Below are 26,010 nucleotides of genomic sequence, written 5' to 3'. Positions count from 1 at the left end.
CGTGATTGACTTAAACCTTCGTAAACTTTGGTCGATTCTTATAGTTTTTCTCCAGGTCGGAACCACAAGGTCTTGGGACCTCCCTGGTTCTCCACAGTGGAAGTAATTGTGGGTTTTTGGACAAGTGTTGGATGGTACCACAATCCTGCAGCATGACTGGCAGATAACGAATACGCTTAACATAGAAAAATAAGTGATTTTCCTGTTCATTTCGGACTCCTGGTGTTACCGGACTCCGCCTGCCTGGGGTTATACCGTGAGTGTAAAGTCACTTGTGGCGAGGATGTACCACCACTGGCAGTACAGGTCTCATCAGACAACTTTCACTTCGAAGGAGCCTGCATCTCCCTGCTACTGTCCGCGTCGTAGCCTAGGTCTGTAGAGTAATTCTACATACATGTATGACTACCTGAACCCCAGGATGGTTGTTTAAAGATGCGTCTTGGTGGATAACCACTGCTGGCGTAGTTCTGCTTGGCCTGTGATATATTTTCTTCCGTTACCAACCACCTCTTCTTATTTTATGGATTAATTTGTTTTTGCTAAATGGTACAGGTTTTTAAAGTCTTTATTGGATGGGTTATATGAAAGAAGTTGATTACACGGTCCCATGAAATGTACGTTTTACACTAGCATCTGTCTATATGTATATCTGTCTCTCTATCTGTCCATCTATCTATCTATATGTATGTATAAAACATATTACACGTAACTGCTTCGTCCGCCTTAGCCAGCTAGCATAAGCGGTTAATTACCACTTGAGTTGCGCATCAAAAGTAAGTTTGGTAATTGAATGCATTTGTTCGTCAGTGTTTAGTGTTTGGTGAATACAATAAGAGTTTCGGAGCCTGAGTTAGAACATTCTGCTCCATTGTACAACATTAGCAAAGGGGATTGTAAGAAAAGGCGTATCCCCCCACCCCCCTTTCCTATAAGTGAACAAAAGACTTGCTTCTTAACAACGGTGATAGTATATTTTAAGTCCCTCGAATGGAAAAGCAAATGTACGTCCATGTATATTTGACTGTTACTGTAATTTGCACTTGTTATAAGGGAAACAACCGAGTTAGTTTCACAATCTTCCCAAAACATTGTCATGAGTTGATAAAGTTTCTCTATTTCCAAAATACTTGCTTCATTTTTTTGCTATTAGCATTACTGTGTTACCAAATATCATAAAGTATATTTTCCTTCACAACTGATCTTTGGTCTCATAATAATCTTACCTCTCTACAACACTGTATTCAATTTGACGAATATTAGTTACTGAATTTAACATCCAAGTGACACAGTTGGTAGTAAGTTGGTGTCCATATTTACCTCGCTTGTTTTGAGCTTTTTATCATTGATTATTTCTACGTAGCCCCGTAGTTGCGAAGATGTGAACACCGAGGAGGATATGAGGTTCACAATGAAAAAGTAGGGTAAATACTTATAGAAAGTAAAGAGAACCTATGGAAACCTCTCCAAGCACCCGAAAAGTATATTAGAAATATGTCAACATAAAAATGATATGCTGGTGAGGACACCGTGGGATGGCTCCTTGTGCGGAGATTGGGCAGTGGCTGGAACAGCTGCATGGTCTGTCGTCTGTTTGTTAGTAATCGTCGTCAGTTGGCGCGATGATCAGTCATGGGTGTGTCTTGCATATTTTGACTAGAATATTGAAGTTTCGATTGTTTGGGGGATTAGGTGAGGTGTTCTTTGTCGCAAGTGTTTAATCTACTTTTTCAGTAAGAACCACACATTATCCCTGATATCCATACCTCACCATATTTTAAAGCGTTAAAAATCAGATATCTTGATCGTAATAGAATTCCTCTGTATCCGAATCAAGGTTCGATTCGTAGCTTAATTGGTAATTTACTGCTTCAAAAACAAACGCTCAGCAGCCTCATTGTGACACATCATGTATAATGTACCGCAACCAGAGCCTGTTATCTACAGCCAAGCCCCTCAGACTGTTTGATGGTTTACCATGACAGTTTCTTGTGTTCTGGTTCATCCCATTGACATCACATCGCCACTTATGCACTAGTTTGTCCCATTTCTCTCTATTTCATGCACACCTACCATCATTTTGAATGTTCAGGCCTCATTACCCAAAACTCCCCTATTCTATTCTCCCATCTTGTGTCTCAGACTGTTTTGCTCCTTCTAATTCCGACACCGATATCCTCTTAGTCCTTCTTTGTTCATCATCTTCATATGCCCAGAACACTTCGGCACACCTTGGTCGGCCCTTTCAATTACGCTGCGCCAACAACCACATCACTATGACTCTGCCATTTCTTACACAGTCAACGTGTCTAACACCACATAACGTCCACAAGCATTTCGCTTTCAACACATTCACCTCCTTCCTTCCTTTTGTGTTCAAGGCCCAAGATTCGCATCCATGCAAAATTATCACACGTTCACATCTTTGCCTTCACAGACACACCACACACTTCTGCCACATGAACTTTAACCTGAAGGCACCCAGGACCTCAACCCCGTCCTCTAGCCTATAGCTCCCGTAAGACCTTACGTTACGTTCATTGTTAGAATTCCCAGCTGCACCTCATTACCTCACATTAAGTCTCAGCTTCCTCGTTTCACACGCACTCCTAAAGTGTAACACTTGGAGTTTTACGCTAGAGCCACATCATCTGCAGAGAACAACTGATTCACCTTCCCTATTCCCCACCGCCAGTGTGGTGTAGACTCGCTGGAAGATCCCTTAAGTTAATCTTTCTCACCACTCACTCCATGAACAGATTAAACAACCGATGGCTGTGCATATCCTTGACACAAAATCAACTTCACTGGGAACCTCTCACCTTCCTTCCAACTGACACACATAACTTACACTAATCTTATATATTCGTAGCATATTCCACTAGACATATCTTTCAGCCGCATTTTGCGTTTTCCCCAGATCCATAAATGCCACATACAAGTGGCATTTTTTGCAAAATCCTTCACTCCTGAATCCTCAATTGTTCCTCTGCGATCTGTTATGTCCTGTACCTACCACCACCACCCTGTCAGTCGCCACTCTCCCACAAACCCTGCCGGATGTATACTCAGCAGACTTTTACCTGTATAATTCGAAAATTCACGTTTATCCCCTTTACCTATTTTTTACCTGTATCGTAGGGTACTATACATGGAATTTTCCAGGTTTCAGGCGCCTTACAGTTGGCAGTGCAAACAGCCTGATAAACCAGTCCACAACACTGTCACCCTCCTTTCTTGAGAGTTTCAGCTACAGTCCCATCCACCCCTGCCGCTTGGCTACGCATTTGCTAAAGCTTCATCCTACCTGCTCTCTTTTTACTTTGCTTTTCTCAATAATTTCGCCACATGCCACCTCGTCCTGAACACACAATACATGCCTCCTTGTCATCTAAGCACATTCATCAGACCTTCAGAATACTTCATCTTCACATCTATTTTGTCAGTTACCAATTCTCCACCCGCTCTCCTCACTTTCGCTCCCATGTCTTCTGTTGTTCTCCCCATGTTATTCACCTCTTTCCAAATTTTTAATCTTTTCGAAATTCACCGTGACTCTAACCCAGCTCATATTTGTCCTCTTATACCTGTCTCGACCCAACGCTTTCCCTTGTACTCCTTCCACTCACTTGCACTCCTTCCTTACAGATACTGTTGATATACCCCTTACCTCTTTCACTAGCGATTTAACTTCATTCCACCACACACTAGCCTTACCCACTACCCTCACTATGTCCACATCTCACCTCCGCATGCCTTACACTGTACCCATACGATTAAGCTGTGCTTCCGTATCTTCCACACCACATATTTCGTTGACTCGTACTCTGTACCATTCTTGCCCTCAGTCTCCCTTGGTATCTTTGCCACCATTCACTTTTCCAAGGTCACTCACTTTCACAACTTCTTTCACACGTCATCCCCCCCCCCCCTAAACTCATGACAAACGCTCACCCTCGTTTCCAATAAGAAATGAATAGATGTTCCATTTGCTGCCATTCTCAGTGCGTTCACATTCGATGCCGCTTCCTTTGCATGCCTATCAGTCAATACGTAATCCAGTAATGTCTCTTAACCCCAACCCTACTTACATTCGCCCATATATGCACTTTTTAGTGTATTCGCAGTTACCATCTTTCTTTCAGCACAACTCGTAGAAACTTTATTTATATTTTCACCTAGGAACCCATGTACCCGAGGTATACCCTCTGTTACCACACCTCCTATCCGTACAGTCGTGTTCCCTAGTTCCGAGATTTAGTCTTTTGCATCAAAACTGCCCGGACATTTACCTGGCTTCTCCCCAAGGTAAACGTCTTTCATCTTCACTCTCACGACCAGTTGTGTAAACACTAACAGTCACCCAGCCCTCCTAACCTACTTTCATACTAACCAATACCAATTCTGACCTCACACAAATGGCCCGTTCTCCAGCGGATTTTTATCGTCTGAACAACTCGGGCGCGTATTTAAGGTAGGAGATAGGCTGCGGGGACAATTGCTTTCGCTCACCTTAAGCTATTCAGTAAACTTTACGATTTTATTTTTCCTATAATTATTTGAGCCTTTTGATTTCCTCGAAAGAGAAGCCAGTGAGTATGTATCTATATTCAACTTTCAGTGATCTACAAAAGTGACCAGTGAAACAACATTTTCACCAACCTTCCCCAAACTGACATGAGTTAATATCACGAGATTTTCTTGAACTGGAAAAATAACTTTATCTTAATGGAACACAGCTGCTTTGACTGATAATATTTTGAATAGTATATCATGAATTTATCTTTATTTAACAATAGTCTTCAATCTCATGATACACTTTCTCTCAACAAGAGCTGTGGTAGATTTTGAGACTTTGACTACTATTAGTGGTTTATGTTGACAATGACATAACTCGAAGAGCGTAAAATCGTCTGATACAGCTAGTACTCACCTACCACTCTTTGTGTCGAGCTTTTGGACATTATCTTGGCGAGTTCATCCCCTTACCTACCACTCTTTGTTCCGAGCTTTTCGGCATTATCTCGGCGAGTTCATCCCAGCATAAGTCCATCAGAGTAGCCCACGAACTAGCACCGGCCGGCCTTGCTATTCGACTTTGAATCGTCTTTATGACACCAGTGTAATGCCAGATGATTGGACCAAGACACTCATTACATCACTATACAGGCCCATCTTGCTGACATGTATCACCTGTAAGATCATGGAACATATCGTCCTGAGCCATCTAATGAAGCAATTCTCAAAGTATGGCATCCCGAATACTTTTTAACATGGGTTCAGACAGAAGCTCCAGCGAGACGCAGCTCATCACAGCCATATGACTGGGCATAGTTAGTGTCTTCTTGATCGATCCAGCCAAGTTGACCTCATCCAGTTGGACTTCAGCAAGGACACAGCCTCCTGTTGAAGTTAGAATACTTAGTGTCAATGGCTGCAGCACCTTGTCATGGACAGAGGGAGGGGTTTCTAAACAAATATAACTGCACATCACTCATTGGAAATTAACCAAGTGGGCGCCAGTCAGGAGTACGCTAAGTAGCGTCTAATGCTCATTAGATTTTGAGTTCGCAAATACGCCTCTTCGCCGACGAGAGCATCATATGAAGATAAGATCACAAGAACATGAGGTACTGCAGCGTAACTTGCAAATTCAACACAAATGGTGCCAGACATGGCTCATGCAGTTTGATGCAACAAAGTGTTGTGTGATCTCCATCATACTTGAAGAACAAAAAACTGGCCATTGCAACAGCAGTATAGATGAACAGAACTTGGAGGTCAAGACACATGACTACATTTGTGTCACTATTATGGATGGTGTGAAATGGGACGTCCACTGTGACAAGATCCAGCATCACCCTGGGTCTGCTGAGAACGCTGACATACTGCAGACCTGATGTCTGGGCCAGAGTCTGCCACTCAGACGTCGGACCCAAGTTGGAGTAGGGATGGTATACATGGAACCCTCACACTCGACGTAACCTAGGGAATTCTGGAGCAGATCCAGAGACAAACTTCCGCATCACAACAACCAGGAGTACTAGAGAGATGGTTGTGGTAACCACACCAACAGAACAGCTCCAGTAGAACTCATTCCAGACCCGAAGGATATTACTCCTGCAGGCTATCATATTCTTCAAAATTCCATTATGGACATGTAGCCAGCCCTTTCCCAGCCTGCGTAGTACGTGGAGCATCCTATACGGAAAGTGAGGTGACCCATCCATACCAGTAAAGACGGGTCCATTGTATCTGCACGCTGGCGTACTTTCATTCTACCCATGGACAATGTGGGTGTCGAGTCAGCTACCAGCATCTGCAGTGACTTTCACAATATCCAAGGCTTCCAAAAGGCCGCATTGCTCATCATCAGAGCGCTTCAGCCTCCAGCTAGCCAAGATTATCTGTAAAGAAGTCTTGAGATGTTTTATGAATAGTCTGTACATTCATACACAAAGCCTTTGAGGTACTGAAACTGGTTCAAGGCCTGAGAGATTGACAGGAGGAACATGAAGCGAAATGTGTTGAAGTAAGTGGTAAGGTGGGATCAATCATGGAAGCGAGGGGAAAATTTGAGGAAAAAATCAGTTCAGTAGTACGTGTAAAGCATCTAAGAAACCAAAGAGAAAGATATTAGATATAATAGTATTATCACAAAGAATACCTTTGATATATACGAGGTATTAAATGATGAAGGCAGTAGTTCAGAATTACCCCAGTCAAAAGATATCTTAGGTGTTGAAAACTAAGACTGATAAGGAGACAGCTCAACATGTAACCAAGAATGTTCTGAAAATCAAAGATGCTAATGTAATTCTGGCTGATCATCTTGGAGCTGCTGGCTTGGGTGGGCCGGCGACTACTCAAGTGAGATATTAGAGTCAAGAGAACTTACATTTATAATCCTAAATAAACCGAATATCTGAAAAGCATATAAGGCTATGAGAACATCCTTATTTCACTTGACTCATCAAAATCAGGAGGAGAGAAAAATTAAGAAAGCTTGGGATGAACGTAGGCGAAAGGACGAAGTAAACATTATAGAAAACGTGGTAGTTATTGTGACCGCCCCTCCCCCCCAAGCGGCAAGGTACTGAGAGAGGAGGATTATCATGTTACTGTGAATGATGATCCAGTTGTAAATAATGTAGATAATCATTTTGTTTGGGTTGGTAATCAGGTGCTGGTTACAGGTAAGGTTCAGGTTCCAGTTGATGTTCAAGATCCAAATGATATTCAGGTTAATCATAATATTCGAGTTCAGAATAACCCTTTTAGTAACACTCCACCGAAGGTAAATCAAGACCAACGCGGCATAAACTTTCATGCTTTGTGTTGGTGTAAGGAGCCTTATTAACATAGACGCAGAAATACAGTGTTGTGTACACGACCTTGACCCAGATATTATCTTCATCACAGAGTCTTGGGCAGCTCGTGACATTATAAACGCTGAGCTAACCTTTCATGGTTATAGAGATATTCAGGAATGGCAGAAAACAAAAGAAAGGAGATGAGTGTTTATCTTACATCAAGCCAAGTTTGAATGCCTTGCCAGATGATGAGCTCACAAATACAAATGACGCTGAAACCCTATAGGCGGTAGTCCTTACAACCATAGACCATGGTCGTTGGTATTTGCTATTATCGGCCACAGAAGAGGATGAGCAGAATCTGTACGTGATTATTGGGGATTTTAACCATGGCTCAGTTCACTGGGAAACACTTCAGCTGAAGCGCAAAGCCGTCTCTTTTTTTAGAACTTACTCAAAACCTTTTTCTAACACAGTGTGTCATGAAGCCCACAAGAGGTGAGGCTATAATGGACCTAATCCTGTCTTCGACTCCATTAATGACTGACAGTATTATTGTTAGTGAAACCTTTAGTGATCAAAATGTAGTCACTTATTTGACTTTATCTGTACTGTTAAGGTTAAGGAGTGGAGAGAGAGAACTACCATGACTATATTGGTGTAAGAAGGTATCTGGGTCATGTTGAATGGAAAAGTCAGATAAAAGGCCTCAGTGTTCTAAGAAAGTTTGAGGTGTTCAAAAAAGTGGCTGAGGAAGTAATTAGCAGGTTTGTCCCCAGGAAGACTAGAAAAGCAAAGAATAGATAACCTTCATAGCTCACCAGAAAGGATGAAAAGCACGAAGAAAGAAATATCTTTTGTAGAACAGATACGGACAATTTAAAGAGCATGAAGAATATGTATACAATATAAAAGACAACACAGCCACCAAAGTAATGAAGAAAGCTCGAAGGAAGTTTGAGAAAAATTTTACTGGAAATGTCAAGAAGCAAATTCTAAGTCAAGGGTGAAAGAATAGGCAAGTGACCTGACTGTCGGTGATGACAGTGTAGTAGCTGATGATGTAAAGACTGCATCACTTCTCAGCGAATACTTTTACCTCGGTATTCACAGAAGAAATCCCACAAGTCCTCTCTGATCTTGTGATTCTTTTTACCGGATCACTAGTAAATTTTCCTACGTTAGACATCTCCCCCCAAACTGGTACTTAGGAAGCTGTTAGACCTCAGATCTGGCAATGCTCCTGGAGTGGGTGGTGTATACTCTTCACTTCTCGAGAGAATTGCACATGAGATCAGATTTCCCTTCGATGACATTTTTCAGGCTAGTGTAGGAGAGACAGCAATCCCCGAGGAATGGAAGATCGCCAATGATTCTCCATTATTGAAGATTAGGCTCACATAGCTTAAGATCAAATTACAGAACAGTTAGTTTAACAGTTTGATTCAGTAAGCGAATGAGGGTCATTCTCAAAGATGTTATTATGTCACACTTGGTCCACTTCAAGCTGGTCGAACGGAGTCAACACGGATTCGTACGTGGTCGTTCTTGCCTTTCGAACTTACTTCAGTTCTCAGAGGAATTCATCAAATACTTTGACGAGGGTCATCCTGTTGACGTACTAGATCTCGACCTTAGTAAAGCCTTTGATAGAGTCCTCCACAATAGATAGATTGGGAAAGTGAAAGCTCACGGCATCTCTGGCAAAATTGTAAACTGGTTTGAGGAATGGCTCAGGGACGGTACACAGAAAGTGTTTAGCATTGAAGTGTCGTCAGTCTGGTCTCTTGTAAGAGTGTTGTGCCCCAGGGCTTGGTGCTAGGACCTCTGTAATTCATTATATACATCATTGACAATGACGTTGGTGTAATCAGCACTCTTAAGTTTGCAGATGGCCTTGTAATTACAAGATCCCAGAACCATGTTTGACTGGTCCACTGTGGCAAAGGTATCTAACCCAGACAGGTGCGTTGTACTACCTGTGGGACACAGTAACCCACAGTATGATTATTACCTTGGGGACAGTTTCGTAGTGTCAGTTTCTGAAGAGAAAGATCTTGGTGTATCATCCACCTGTCCTAATAGGCAACGAAGCGACGTGCAGCTGCCGCTGTCTACAAAGGGACAGATGTCATGCTACAGGTGTACAAGTCCTTGGTGAGACCTCAGTTCGAGTGCTATATACAAGCATGGAGGCCACACACCTACTCGAAGACGTTGATCTACTTGAGAGGGGTGCAGAGGAGTTGGAATACCTGAGCTCAGAACCATAGAGTATGATCAGAGGCTGAAAAGGCTGAATCTCACTACACTGGAGACTGGACGTCTTTGAGCCGACCTTGTGGAAGTGTTTAGAATTTAAGGGGTCACTTAAAAGATGACCCAGAAATAATCCTTTACGAGAGAAATTATAACAAGAGAACATCCTTATAAATTGGTCAGACATCATGCACGTAGGGTTGTTAGGAAGTATTTTTCTACAGAGTTATTGACAATTGAAATGATCATCCCCGAGCAGTAGTGGTAGCTGATAGTATAGTATAAGTACCTAAGATAGAGATGGGGGATTACACGAGCTATAGCATCTGGCATCTTGCCCCGTCGCCCTCTGCTTCAAGACGGTGCCGCGTCGTAAGAGGTGAAGGACTCGAAGTAAACAAGTAAGTCGTGCACCTCCACATAGATGCACAGGTGCATAGACGATTATGCTTGGAGCAACAGCGCCTTTACTCGATGCACCTTGATCAGTAAGCCAATATTTTAGTGTAACTCATTTCGGTTTATTGGAATGAACACAATGAAGAAGGGTCTCAGTCCACAGCTCCCGCCCTGCACGGATACAGGAAATTTAGGATGTAAGATAGATGAGTTCCGTGTTAAGTATACAGAAGAATACAAACGGCAGCAGACCACAGAGCCCATTCGATTTGTGTTTTAGAAGTTATATAGTTAATTCAGAGATTGGCAAATTGTCAGAGTGACTAAGGCAAATAATATAAGTCGTGGGCTTGAAGCGAAACATTTATCGAGTATTTTCTTAAAGGTATTTGCAATACTGCTCTCAACCACTATAACTAGCTGATCGTTCTATACGTTAACATTCTTGTTGGGGAAAAAGTCCTTCGCATCATTCGATGTAAAACGTTTTCCAGGAGTTGAATTAGACGATTCAAGTTTTAAGTCACTTATAGATTAAGATTATCAAAGCCTTTGATAATTTTGAATACTTGTATTAGATCATATCTTAACCTTCTCTTTTCTAAGCTAAACAGGTTTAAGTCGTTTAATCTGCTTCCGTAGGATTTGTTTTTCCGCCCGGGAATCATCATGGTAGCTCGACGCTTTACTTTCCATTTTCTTTCGTTTGTTAGGCTGGATGACCAAAACTGAACACAGTATTCAAGATGGGAACGAACCAATGCATTGTAAAGATAAGAATGATTTTCCTGGACTGAAGTCCGAAAGCCCTACCTATGAATCCAAGAATTTTGTTTGTCGCTGCACTGCTTCTGTGCTCTGCTTACTTGGCTTTAAGTCACCAGAGACTGGTAAGCCCAAGTCTTTTTCCTCATTTTCACGTTGCAGTTTAACAGAATTCGTGATGTAGCTTGCCTTTTCGTTTTTTCGTTTTTGCTACCGTTATGTAAAACTGCACTTATCCATATTGATATTCTTTTGCCCTACTATGAGCTCCAGTTCATCAGTTCGTCTATGCAAGTTTGCAGCAGTAGACATACATTTGTAGATTTATTTCCAAAATTTGTATCATCAGAGAATTTTGATATCTTGCCATGCAGCCCATTATCAATATCATTAATATACATCAGAAAGAGAATCGGTCCCAAGACTGATCCTTGTGGCACTCCACTCGTTACATGTAACCACTGAAATATTATGAGACAAACTGACACTTGATGCGTTTGTATTAGTTCCCACTGTAACTGATCAAGCTGCTGGAGGTTTTCCCATCGTTAATGCATCGTTACATCTCGTTCATGGTGCTCCTTTATAATCACCATCTCAACATTTCCGTTTTTCAAGCCCAAGTTTACTTGTCATTCCTTCAGGGTTTTTTTTTTGGACAGAGTCGGTTTAGGTGTTTTCACGAACTGATCAAGTGTTTGGCGTTATCGTCGAAGTGTGACAGGTGGGGTGCATCCAGGCAGTCTGTCTTTCCTTGAAGGCAGCTGTAGTGATGATGTGGTTCAGTTGGGATGAAAGTGGTTCTCCTCATATTATTTGGCGTCTGATACTTAGCGCTGCTTTGGAAGTGTTTTGCTCTCACAGTAAGCTCAATTCTTCCATATCACCATTCATTGGTTGATAGTTTATATGCCATCTTTATTTAGCTGTTAACTAACACTGATTAATTCACATTACGCCTTAGAAATTTTTAGTGACAATACAAGTAATACCTCGTTAAAGATTGGGCTTGCATGAAATAGATACAGGATTAGAATTTAATTCTAGACGCCTTTTGACCAAAATACAACGTCAAACGTATATCATTGTATGAAGATGTGTAAAAATAATAGATTCAGAATAAAACTGTTACATCTGGATGCATCTAGTTATTCTGTTAATGAGTAGGGCGTGTTGAGCACGTGAATAAGTGGTGATAATTATTAGGTTAACATGGTAAGTCTTTTAAATAATTTCGTGTTGTGTTGATAAGTGGCATGTGGCAGTGTTCCCCACATTATCCGAATGAGAATCAAAACGTTGTCATTAAATATTTTGATCAGAATTTTTCCTTGATGAATGACACTCCGACGTAATATTCCAAACTCACATCCATCATGCTTGTGAAACGAAAGATAATGATAGTACGTAGTATTTTGATTATTATAATTATGATTATAATTTGATAAAACGTAGGTAATTGCAGTTATTACATGGTCAGTCGCCCATTCTCATGTTATTTAACCTAACCTGTTTGAAAGCTTTTGTTCCAAATGAATAAAAAGTACATGTATTGTGAGGTTTGAACCCTCATCCTCATGGACAACGAACCCGTTGTTCCACCACTGAGCTCTGGAAGCATCTGCTCTTGTGAGCACTCGAGCCTTATATAACCGACAGTCAGAGTAAACAAAACGGCCGAACATTATTAAGTCGAACTGAGGAACATCATTCATTTATTGTACTTGATTTAATTCTGCATTTCAGCAAAGCTAGAGTAGAAGGGCATCGAAGCCTGCAAATAGAACTTTTGTTCTTATAAGAATGGCATTGGACGTGCTCATATCGGAGCCAAATAGCTTAAACTGCCTGGCTGGCTGACGTCACGCACCATGCCCGGCGAGGGATCATTTATCCTGTGCAGGGGGCTGCGACCACCATAGTCTCGCATATTATTCCTTTCATTATAATTATCCAGTGTATACTATTTTTTTTTTTACACTAAGGGATGGACTGTGTATCCCGATTTATAATTTTCAGGATAGACATACGAAATTAGGGACGTAAGGAAAGAGAGACATTTGATTGGATTTTTGTGTTTCATTTGTCGCTGCACTTTCATGATTGTGGAGTGACTGGCCAGGCTATTAATATATGTGTTAGGTATTTATTCCTGGTATGTCTTGGTCGTGGGGCCAGCTGTGTATAAGCCATGTATCGTGACGTATGTTGGTCATGTGTCTCAGAGTGTGTCGCCCATGTGTCTCGGTGTATTGGCCATGGATCCTGGTGTATTATTGGCCATGGATCCTGGTGTTTGTCTGCCACATGTCGTAGGTTATTTTGGGCATAAATCCTGTTGTGTATAGCTTCCCTTTTCTCCAGGAATGAGCCAACTCCTTTGTATAACTCTAAAGAAAGGCAAGTTACACGTGAGCTTTCCCGAAAACCATGCAGTCTCTCAATTGGGAAATTTCATCCGCTTCTGATAATTTTTCCAGAAGCTTACACCCAACCCTCGCTCTGAGGGTGGTCTGTAGTTCATCAGCGCCTGTACCCGGTCTATTTCCTTATATACAAGTCGACGTTTGCTCTCTCGCTCTTCCATGGCACTATGCCTCTCTACTCACCTCTCGGCTACAGTGTTTTCCACCGTGAAAACTCTTTTGAACTGGGATTCGGTTCCTCGCATGTCTTTGCCTATTTTCCTCTGAATCCCTTGGCATGATTAGCTGCTCCTTTATTAACAATGGCTCTTAATACATTTATGGGACGGTTTTGGATTTTCAGCTGCCTTGACCACAATATTCCATTCACAGTTTCTTTGTTCCTTTTCTCTTATCCTGGTTTACTCGTTCCGTGCTCTCTTATACCTCGCCAGTGCTGGCCCGCGAGAGCGCCGTCTATATCTTAGCCACTGCACATCTCGAAGCTCCATTGCTTTATATACAGACATCTTGTATTGAACCATTCCCTCATCTTTTTTTTTTACCATATCTGTATTTAAGGTACCCATGCCCTTGCTCCCTCACTGTGAATTCCATAGAACCTCTCACCACAAAGCCCTGGGTTCCTGGCTACTGAATTTCATTTCCGAATCGACGTTACCATAGAAATGACTGAGGTTTGTGTGGCTTCCACGAATATATATCTCGTCTTTATATATATATATATATATATATATATATATATATATATATATATATATTTTTTTTTTTTTTTTCAAACTATTCGCCATTTCCCGCATTAGCGAGGTAGCGTTAAGAACAGAGGACTGGGCCTTTGAGGGAATACCCTCACCTGGCCCAAATCTCTGTTCCTTCTTTTGGAAAATTAAAGAAAAACGAGAGGGGAGGATTTCTAGCCCCCCGCTCCCATATATATATATATATATATATATATATATATATATATATATATATATATATATCTCACATACAAACCTCCAACAGCCAGGATCGCACCCGGGATCCCTGTGCAACAGGCGGGAGTGCTACAGCTAGGATATGATCAGCCCTGATAGGATAATGACTATTCGAATACTATGTACTCGAATACCCTTCGTCTCACGTTGGTGAGCAACGGAGTTTACACCGGTCATTCCCCATCAGGCTCACACAGCCAGCAGATAGCATTTTACTGTTATATTTCTCTCTTGTGTCTCCCCTGATGATGTGATTATTACACGAAAGTGCACTTGGATACTTATCGTATTTCATTTTCCCCGTGGACTCGCAGGTATATATATACTTGATCACGCGTAGAATTGTGATCCTTTCCAATATATATATATATATATATATATATATATATATATATATATATATATATATATATATATATGTGTGTATATAAGATGGCTTAGATTAGGGCCTCAGTTACCCGTGACGTCTCAGGTAACATATTAGAAGCCATCAATCCATCAACATTTGAGTACATCACTGGTGGTTGGTTGGTTAGCTGGTGGGCTCCTTTCCGAATCCGCGGAGGAGGAACATGACAATTGTACTCACGTATGCCTTTGTACCGCCGCCGCCGTCTTCCTGCGTCTGGCTGTTGACCTCCTGTACCGTACCTACAGTATTTCAGGTACAGTTTGTGTCGTCGTCCTCTGGAGCCTCTCGCCAAGACGTCTCCTATATTTCTTTTTTTTTTTTCCACCTGAGCATGACGTTACGACGACGACTTTACGACCTGTGATCGTCACGACGTTACGCCCTGTGATCACGACGACGTTACGACCTGTGATCACGACGTGACGCCCTGTGATCACGACAACGTTACGACCCCATGATTTCGATGGTCCAGCCCTTTGGCTATGTTGGCCTGGTCTTTGACCTCACCGTTACAGTTGGGGGTCAGGAGGTCTGGCCAACACGCCCAAGAGGTCGTAACGAAGGTGCTCGCAAGTGGGTGTGTGGAGGAGAGGTTGATCTGGGTGGCCATACTGGTGCTAGACACTCCTCGAGTATGGTTCTGTGTGACAGATACGAGAGCAGCATGGCTATGGTGGGAGGGGGGGGGGGAGGGAGGGGAGGAGGGTGGTGGTAGGGTGCATTTGTGCGAGCATGCAGGCATGTGCGTGTGTGAGGAGTAATGGGCCAGGCAGGGAGCCGGGCATAAGTCAATATTGGTCTAGTGCCGAGGTCTGGGCCTGTGTAGGGGGTTGGCCGCCACCAGCCACCCTGCCTCGCTAACCGTACGTACATTACCTCCTCATCAGTTCCTGCACGCCAGACATTGACCCCCTGGGTATCAATGGAGCAGCCTTCCTCGGGTCAACCCCACCTGCAACCCCTTCCTTCAGGTTAACCTCATATGCAACCTCATCCCATGGGTCAACCACATCTGCCACCCGCTCTCTCGAATCAACATCACCTCCAACCCCCTTTCTTCGGGTCGACCCCACCTGAGACCCCTTCCCTCAGGTTGACCCCACTCGCAACCCATTCTCTCAGGTCATCCCCGCTTGCAGCCCTTCCCTCTGGTTAAGCACAACTGTAACCCATTTCCTCATTTCAATCCCACCTGCGCCCATTTCCCTCGGGTCAACTCGTCCTCACTCCTTCCTTCAAGTCAACCCCACCTGCACCCCTTCCCTGAGGTCAACTCCACCTGTACACCTTCCCTGAGGTCAACTCCACCTGTAAACTTATCCCTCAGGTTAACCCATCTGCAACCCTTTCCCATAGGTCAACCGGCCTGCACATCCTTCTCGTAGGTCAACAACCACTGTCCTCTCCTCCCACAGGTCAGTCAGTTCTGTCTTCCCTTCCACAGGTCAGCCACCTGTCTCCCTTCCACAGGTCAGCCTTCCACAGGTCAGCCACCTGTCTCCCTTCCACAGGTCAGCCTTCCACAGGTCAGCCACCTGTCTCCCTTCCACAGGTCAGCCTTCCACAGGTCAGCCACCTGTCTCCCTTCCACAGGTCAGCCTTCCACAGGTCAGCCACCTGTCTCCCTTCCACAGGTCAGACACTTCTGCCCTCCTTCCCACAGGTCACCCATTGTCTCTGCCATAAGCCAGCCACCTCTAACTATAATCATTTACACTCACTCTGTTAACATGTTAAGAACTGTTTACAAGAGACTGTTGTAAACAAGAATTTACGAGAGAATGTTGGACATTAATGTTGTCGTAAAGAACAGCTTGAGATCTTGGCTTTAGGGAACTTTGTTCTGGAATATTTCCCATAAAAGAGTTGTGTATCTTTCTGTACCCATGATCAGCCATGCGTCACTGGAGTTGATAGACAGACAGTTGAAAGGATTTAGTCAGACGGAAATGTGTGTTTGATTTCATTACGTGAGGTACGAAAGGTTGGTGATGATGGCTGGGTCACTCCACGTTTATATTCATGTTTGTGGGCAATCTTATTTTCACATTTGTATCCATGTTTGTTTTTTGTGCTCAAATTCATATTTTTTTTATTAATTAAGCATCGTATTTGGTGATGTGGAAGTAAAATACATTATACAGAACAGGCCATTAATGTATTGAAAGAGAATCGAGTGAGGTCTCATAGTGAGGAAAAGTTTGTGAGTGAAGACTTCTGGTGTGGAATGGTTGAAATTCCTTGAACTGAAGACGAAGTTCTCTGAAACTCTGACCAAACAGTAATTGATTCTTAGAGTTTGATGATACGACCGTTGAGTACGTACGTACGACCTTACCCTTGAGCACCACGTTACGACCCTTGAGCACGTAGATACGACCTTACCCTTGAGCACGTAGATACGATCCTACACTTGAGTACGACCCTGTTACCAATGGGTATGAAGCCGAGATCTACGACCTGATGCGCGAAAGGTCAGGTCAACAGTTCAACACTCTCGTACCCAAGATCACACTGTCTACCTCAAGAGGTTAAGCCACAACACACGAGTAGAAGTCACTACCCTACTGACCCCAGAGGACGCTGCTGGCCAGGCGGGAAGTCGGCCATTATAACAAGTTATATGAACAAACAGCACGTCTCGTAGGCCTCTGTGCAGTTTCTTCTACACCCACTGGGCGAAAACGCTCCACTGCAGATACCAGACCTTCAGATATGGTTGTTGTAGAATCGGTACTGTGCAATATGCTCTTGAGCAAGGGCAAAGAATGACGTGTACAGCTTTACTGGGATGACACGCAGCTTGGGCAAAAGCCGTTCCGATCTCGGAAGATCAGCTGGTATTTTCTGAAGCTGAAATTGATTTCTTAATTTTTTTTTTCTTTTTTAGACTCTATATCGTCAAAGATATTCAGCGGAATAATGTGAAAGTGTAATGATTATAGTGTTTGAAAACCTAGTGTGGATGGTAGACTTGGTTTTTACGTTTTGATGTTAGTAAAAAGTTTAATAAGACGCACGAATGGTCTCGGTTGACAGTCCACGGGCGGTGAAGGGTTGTGGAGACGACACGGGAAAACCCAGACATATACTAAGTCACTGGAAGATTTAGAAGTCTTTGGTAATACTGTGATGGACATAGAAGCCCCCGGAAGTAACACTGGGAGAATTAAGCCTCAGCATGTTGGTCATACGTCCTGTGTTGTGACTCCTTCGAGCAGGGAAGAGGAGGTGAAAGTCAAGAGAAACACACTGGCGGAGACGTACTTTGCATATTACGTCTAATTTGCATACAGGAAGTGGTTGTAGAGCCCCTGACACTTTATGATACATATAGCTGGACATACACAGTTTATGACGTTCACTGCCTGCTGGGAAGGTAGAGCGTTTACAGTTGAAATATCAGCTTCTGAATTACCAGTATTTGATGAGTTAATTATGGAGACTTGGAATAATGAATATTTATCGTAGTAAACGGGAAGATCTAAGATGACTGTTGTAACCAATTCTTTATCAGTCATTGTGGAACATTTCTAAGCCATCCATAAGGCGTTATGAAAGCATGAACTGTTTTCCCGAATATTACGAAGTTTAAGGGGAATGTTTTATTTAAAGTTTAATATTTTCCATATACGTATTTTAATATTTACAAGGATGTGATATCATACCATACATTTCTGGATTTTCCCCGAACCTTTTCTCGTTTCCCTGCGCGTTCTTCAGATTTTCCGTACATTTTGTAAATACCCCGCTCGTTTTTGAAATGCTGCTTGAGCACCTGAAATAACGTATTTTTACCTGAAATAATGTATGAACACCTGAAATAACGTATTACCATAGACTATTGCTGCGTCATGAGAGGTTTGCTCTCCCTGACGTAACATGGAAGCAGCAGCCTGTGGTCTGCTGTGGCCGAGTGAAAGCTTGTTTACACTGGCTGAACGTCGGTCAGCGCGACCCTAGATCCCTCGAACGCCTCAGTACAGCCCATAGAGCTGGACGTTACGACGCTATCGTAAGTTCGATAGTTAAACCCCTGGGCACGGCGGTAGTGCCCTTATGGGTGTGATAATGTGACTACAGATCTCACTCTTACGGTTCAGATCAGAGGTTTGGCCATGATACCTAGGGGTCGTGCTATCAGGAATATGATTATGGGGTTAAATGGCGTATATTTCTAGGTCATTCTTTGTCAGATATACAACATGATGTGAAGTGATAAAAAAAGAATAAAAAAGTTGCATGAATTGTTGTTAAGTCGATTCAGAACATGGGAGAGCACTAGCTACGGTATGATTGTTCGAAAGAAAATCCTACCTTCTCTTATTTGCCAACTTTTACTTCTTAATTATTATTATTATTATACCGTCCATCGGCTCTTTATTTATATCCTAGGACCTCTTTCCAAAGACTCCTGATGCCCAAGGCTGCGTTACTTCCAGTAGCAGGGAAATAGGAACACCAATGAAGTGAAAAGTTCTTTGACAAGACTGTTCTTCTAAGGATACAGCCTCGCCAAAACGACTTTCCACTCGCATTTTAACCTTATCCAAGCGTAGTCTAGTGATATATATATATATATATATATATATATATATATATATATATATATATATATATATATATCAGAGTTTGTCCGTGTGTTTTGTCTTATTTCCTCTTTATATGTTATTATCCATAAGTCTGTGTCCCGCTTCATAAGCAAGGATGCACCGTGCATATTATATTATTAGGTCAGAAGTAAGTAGAGCAGTTTACCAGGAGCATCAGAGAGCTGTGCTGTGCTAATAACCTTTGGGCAAATGTCACGTGGGGCGACATTTTGGCACAGATCAGTAATGTAGGACCGAGAGATTGTAGTTCTAGTGAGCGTGGATCAAGGCTTCTCCTGGTGGGCCTAATGGTAACTACTCTCTGTTGGGATACTTGACGAACGCTCTTCCTGTTGAGGTCCAGGACGCTCTACCTGTTGAGGTCCAGGACGCTCTACCTGTTGAGGTCCAGGACGCTCTACCTGTTGAGGTCCAGGACGCTCTACCTGTTGAGTTCCAGGACGCTCTACCTGTTGAGTTCCTGGACGCTCTATCTGTTAAGGTCCAGGACGCTCTACCTGTTGAGGTCCAGGACGCTCTACCTGTTGAGGTCCAGGACGCTCTACCTGTTGAGTTCCTGGACGCTCTATCTGTTAAGATCCAGGACGCTCTACCTGTTGTGGTTCAGGGCGCTATACCTGTTGAGGTCCAGGACGCTCTACCTGTTAAGGTCCAGGACGCTCTACCTGTTTAGGTCCAGGACGCTCTACCTGTTGAGGTTCAGGGCGCTATACCTGCTGAGTCCTTGCGCGCTCTTCCTGTTGGCATTTGCTATCGTGTTCTGTAGCTTATTACAGTATGGACAGGGAATTGAGAACGATAGATTGACGAATTGTCATGGAACTTAATTCCAAAGATTGACCGCTCGAGCACTACGGTAGGACCCTTGAGCACGACGGTACGACCCAGTGAGTACGACTGTCACGATCCTTGAACGTGACGTTACAACACAAGAACACGATGAGACGACCCTTATCATGATAGCACGACCTTTAAGCACGACGGTATGAGCCCAGCACGACGTAACGGCACTTGAGCACGATGGTACGACAACAGAGCACCACGGTACGACCCTTGAGCACGACGGAGCGATCATTATGTTTAAAAACGCAGCCTGTGACCTAATTATTCTGGATTAGGGTCGTAGGTGTCTGGTCAACACCCCCAGGGGTTGTGCAGTGTCGTGCTCAAGGGTCGTCCGGTCGTACTCAAGGCTCGCTCCGTGGTGTATTACGGGGACAAGGAAATGGAGTTAGGAAATGCAGCATAGGAAGTGCGCCTGGCAGAGGAAGTTCACACACATCCGGAGTGCCACGTCACCCCACCCTGCACCCCAGCCATGCCTGCTGCTACTCAGACCTGCACCTCAGTCTCCTCCACCACCTTCCCTTGTCACATCGCCTTACACCCCAGGTTCCCCAGTCACCATCCCATCTTTTATCCCAACCTCCCACCTACTCCACTCCACACTACATCCCAGCCTCCCTACCCCCCCTTCCAGTCTGTACCCTAGCCACCCTACCACCACCCAGCGTCAACTCCCCCACCCTACACCTTAGCCTCCCCACTAGGTACACCTACAACCTACCTTGCACCCCAGCATTCCCCACCACAACTCCACCCTGCGCCTCAACCTCGCTCACCACCACCACCCAACCCTGCACATCTGCCGACCCTACCCAACCGTGTACCCTAGTCTCACCCAAGGACATTCCACCCAACGCCTCAGCCTCCACCACCCTACCCTGCACCCCAGCCTCCACCACCCTACCCTGCACCCCAGCCTCCACCACCTTACCCTGCACAACTGCCTTCACCACCCTACCCTGCACCCCAGCCTCCACCACGCTACACTGCACCCCAGCCTCCACCACCCTTCCCTGCACCCTAGCCTCCACCACCCTACACTGCACCCCAGCCTCCACCACCCTTCCCTGCACCCCAGCCTCTACCACCCTACTACCCTGGACCCCAGCCTCCACCACCCTACCCTGCACCCCAGCCTCCACCACCCTACCCTGCACCCCAGCCTCCACCACCCTACCCTGCACCCCAGCCTCCACCACCCTACACTGCACCCCAGCCTCCACCACCTTACCCTGCACCCCAGCCTCCACCACCCTTCCCTGCACCCCAGCCTCCACCACCCTACCGTGCACCCCAGCCTCCACCACCCTACACTGCACCCCAGCCTCCACCACCCTTCCCTGCACCCCAGCCTCCACCACCCTTCCCTGCACCCCAGCCTCCACCACCCTTCCCTGCACCCCAGCCTCCATCACCCTACCGTGCACCCCAGCCTCCACCACCCTACACTGCACCCCAGCCTCCACCACCCTTCCCTGCACCCCAGCCTCCACCACCCTTCCCTGCACCCCAGCCTCCACCACCCTTCCTTGCACCCCAGCCTCCACCACCCTACACTGCACCCCAGCCTCCACCACCCTTCCCTGCACCCCAGCCTCCACCACCCTACTACCCTGGACCCCAGCCTTCACCACCCTACTACCCTGGACCCCAGCCTTCACCACCCTACCCTGGACCCCAGCCTCCACCACCCTACCCTGGACCCCAGCCTCCACCACCCTTCCATGCACCCTAGCCTCCACCACCCTTCCTTGCACCCCAGCCTCCACCACCCTACTACCCTGGACCCCAGCCTCCACCACCCTACCCTGCACCCCAGCCTCCACCACCCTACACTGCACCCCAGCCTCCACCACCCTTCCCTGCACCCCAGCCTTCACCACCCTTCCCTGCACCCCAGCCTTCACCGCCCTACCGTGCACCGGTTCGATTTTAAAGAATACCACAGTATACCTAGGTTTAGATCAGCTGACTCAGACTGCGTCAAGGCTTGTTTAAAGTTAAGTGGATCAGACTTGTAAACGTGGATATTGTGGACAAGATGTGGAGATAACTAAATAATACAACACTTCCCATTGAATGAATCATCGTCCCAAAGAAGATGGTAAGGGAGGAGCCAGCTTGGATGAGTCAAGAAATTAATTGTTCAAAACCAAAGAAAGGCTTTCTGGGTATATGTGTCAAGTGGCGAAGATTCGGATCATGAAACAATTATGATTATAAAGAGAGTTTAGGAATAAAATCAGAACCAGTAAAAAAAAGAATTGAAAAATGAATTTCTCATCGTGAGAAAAAAATCTAAAGCATTCTTCAATTACGGTAGAAATTAAGAATAAAAACAAGGATATAGCATTGACTTATCAAATGAAAAATGGCGTTTGAATTAATGACAATAAAGAAATGGTTTTCCCTTCAAACCAGGATTTCGACTCTTGTGTTCACCATCGACGACTCGTCTAAAATAACTACAGGCACAAACGCATATCTCTGGCCGCCGAAAATGAAATACTAGACTCAAAGAAACATTGAATGTCACGGAGTACGTTGGATAGACAAACCAGAGCCGGACAGTTTTTAAAGAAGGTAACTGGCAAATACTGTTGCCCTTAAGATCTTCAGAATATTCTACAAATCATTGCAGGAAGGGAAAGTGCCAGATGATTGGAAGTCTGCAAATACAAAACTAGTTTTAAAAAACGGGAGATAGAAAATGTGAAGGTCAGCGGCCGGCCATCTGGAACCGGGAGCGTAGTGGGCCCAGGCGAGGGAGATCTCTGAGGGGTTGGGGGGGGGGGGACAAACAGGTCCATCTCTCCTCTCCTAAATGCGGTTCCCGGAATAAGAGATCAAGTTGAACAAATCCGATTTGATCCTTTAGTCATACATAATACCCTTTGATGTTATGTATTTGGACTTCAGTAATTCCTTAAGTACCACATATAAAAGATGGCTGACATAGGAGATGGAATGTACTCATGGATAGCAAGAGTGGCTCCCAGAAAAGAAACAAGAGTGGGTTTAATGGTGGAAGCGTCCGACTGGCTTCACCTTTCTAGAGGAGTTCCACAAGGCTCAGTCTTGGGACTCGTACGCTTTATCATCAAATCAAAGATCAAGAGACGGGACTCTGTTCTTCCCCACCACCACTCTACGCTGCATCTCAGCCTCCCCACAACCACCCCACGTTGGACCCCTTCCTCCTCAAACCGCCCCACATTCCACCCCAGTCTCCCCACCATCACCCCATCCTTCCCCCACCGTCACCCCACAGTGCATCCTGGACTCACCTATTACCCATCCTACCTTGCACCCATCGTCCCCAGCACCACCCATTATTATCCCCCCCCCCCCCCGTCTTCCCATTGGTACTGTTTTTCTCATCTTTTTCTCCCGGCGGTTGAGTCGGTGGGAGAGGTGGGTAGGGAGGTGCCATTTTCACGTTGCTATCCTGTTTTGACCACAATGTTTAGAACATTGAAACAGATAACCTCGTAATGGACCATTAGGTCTCCTGCAATCTGTCTTTTCCTGTACCACCCCACCCCACGTCAGCTCCCCCAGTATCATAACCCTGCGACACCTCACCCCATACTCCAGCATCCCTCTCCCTCCACATATCCTAGCCTGTGGTTTAAATAGGTTACAAACAGCCGCATTGTTTTCTGAGGACAAACATGGCAGTGAATTATAATGAACTGCAGAGCAAAAGAAATAAGGTCGTGTATACTGTCTACAGCTGCATTGTTATCCAGAGACGAACACCTCTGTTAATTAAGTCATCATTCTAAGGCAACCGACGTAGCTTATTATTACTTATATTTAGGTAAAGCTGCATTATTTTCCTTGATTGTATTCTGTGAAGAAACCGTCTTAACTAAGATTTCAAAGGAGAGAAAATATAAAGTCAAAAAGCCTTTTGAATTCAAATCAAATTCGATAATTAACTAAATACAGTTTTAAGGTATGATTATTCAAATCTGAATTACGCGAATCCTTATATCATACACCTGGCAGCGGTGCAAGGACGGTTGTTGCGTACCTTAAATTCCTGGGATCATATTTAATGGAGGTCAGAGCAAGAGCTTGGTATCTACGTAGATGTGGTGCAAGTCGGCAGTCCTTATCACGACTCAGGAAGAGGAGATCTGGTGGCAGCTTTCGTTGTTGTAATTTGAACAGCTTAATGAAGTTGTTAATTTGGGGAGACCTTGCATGTCAAACTCGTCAAACGTCTCAGTACGGAAAGTATTGTAAAACAGCCTCGGTATCTGTTGACTTAAAAGAAGTTAATCTTTTGAAATGAGTCTAATTGATGATTACTCTCTCTTTACTTCATATCGAAGCTGCTTATAGTGGAGGGGACTTTTTTTTTATTTATCTTTTTGTATTTATCTATATGCGTGCACATTCCTGGGGAAGGGGTGAAGCATGTTATGGCTTTTGGATGTACTGTCTTTGCATCTTTTGAAGAACTGTTTACTAATGACATCGGCCGACTGGCTGAAAGACCACGGTTGTGATCAAGTCATCCCTAACTCTTCTGACCTCCGTGGTGCATCTGTTTTAATTCTTTTTCCATCTTTGTTGTCATCTCTAGACATTTTATATTTTAATTATTTTTAGTATAGTTACCACACTTAAGGAACATACTCCAGTTTTGTCACTGTATATCATAGGAAAAGGTAGCTGAATATTTGCATATCCATATGTGCTAGGTTACGTTCATTTGCTTAGATAAGATTTATATTGAGGCTTTTTTTCCCGCTGTTTTCCATCCTCTTTAGTGTGTAGTTTACTAAGACTGATCTCCATCAGCCATATATATCAGACCGTATTTTAAAGAGCTTGTCCAAACTTCCTTGTAAGTTGATGCAATCCTAATCTCACTTTACTTCCCTCAAGACCTTGGCATTATCCGCAAGCATACTTGGGTATGAGGCCACACTGGCTAGTCATTCACATTGATCAAGAAGGGCAGTAGTGCCAAGACTAAGTCCTGCGGGACACCACTATTGACCCAAGTTCACGTTCAAGAAGACTTTCCTAGTGTGTGTCCTCTATTCCTTCCACTGAAAATTTCTATTCCTCGAAGGCGTTTTCTCCTTATTCCTGTGTGTTACAGTGTCAGATACCTTCTGGCAGCCTTCTCTCTTTCTGAAAACGGAACTCACTCTGTCGTAGAAGTCCAAGAAATTTGTTACGCCTGATCTTTCACTGCATCCTGTGTTGCCTCTTGCTTAGGTAGTTTTTTGCTGTTTTACCGAATCTTTGTCGACGCTGATAATTCTCCCTGGGCAATGATGAATATCCTTGCCACTGTATATAGTAAAATGTTTATGCGTATTAGATGCGTGCGAACTGCACATGGTCAAGATTTTCGTAACAATTAATGTTCAGAAACTGTGCCAAGATTGTTTATCTATTTTTTTTTTTTGGCACTAGACGTCAGGTAGACTCGCTGTCTCTCAGTCATTCTTCATGCGTTGTTCTAGTGCTCTTGGTTTTTGTCAACTTCTACCCTTGCTTTCCCTCTTTCTCTTAGCGACCTCTTGACGCCCTCAGTCCATCTCTTTCTGGGACGGGACGTCCCGTTCAACGTTATCTTTCAGGGATCCAAGTCAAATCCTTCTTGGCACATCTCGTGTCTTCCATTCTCTGTAACGTGACCAATACCACCCGAGTTTGTTCTAATCAGTTACTTGTAATACATATGTAACTATGAAAAGTACAAACACCAATTATCAATCTAATTTTTTGGCATAGTTGTAATCCTGAATATCCTTTCCCACCTGTGGCGTGACAATAAACCATTGCCACTGATAATGCCGTGTTATATTTCATTTAACGACAACGCTTTAGTGTTCGCCTGTTAATTCATTGTGGGTTAAAATTCCACTTAACTGCCTATTAAGTTTCCGAGGTAATTAGTCCTGTAGTGTAATATTTTCCTGACGTTTGACCATTGTGATGCTGGATCGCTTTAATTCTCGTGAATGGGAC

General features: G+C 44.1%; 1 long non-coding RNA gene across 1 annotated transcript in view; it reads left to right on the top strand.

The window, feature by feature from the left end:
* The window catches only part of LOC139759736 (uncharacterized), a 138,505-nt gene that overhangs the window by 1,440 nt on the left and 111,055 nt on the right, over window positions 1-26,010 (top strand). The gene's annotated exons all lie outside the window — the stretch shown is intronic.

Source organism: Panulirus ornatus, chromosome 3 (genome assembly GCF_036320965.1).
Source record: "Panulirus ornatus isolate Po-2019 chromosome 3, ASM3632096v1, whole genome shotgun sequence".
Classification (NCBI taxonomy): domain Eukaryota; kingdom Metazoa; phylum Arthropoda; class Malacostraca; order Decapoda; family Palinuridae; genus Panulirus; species Panulirus ornatus.
The sequence above is the reverse complement of the archived record's forward strand: the minus strand, read 5'-3'. Positions and strand labels throughout refer to the sequence as shown.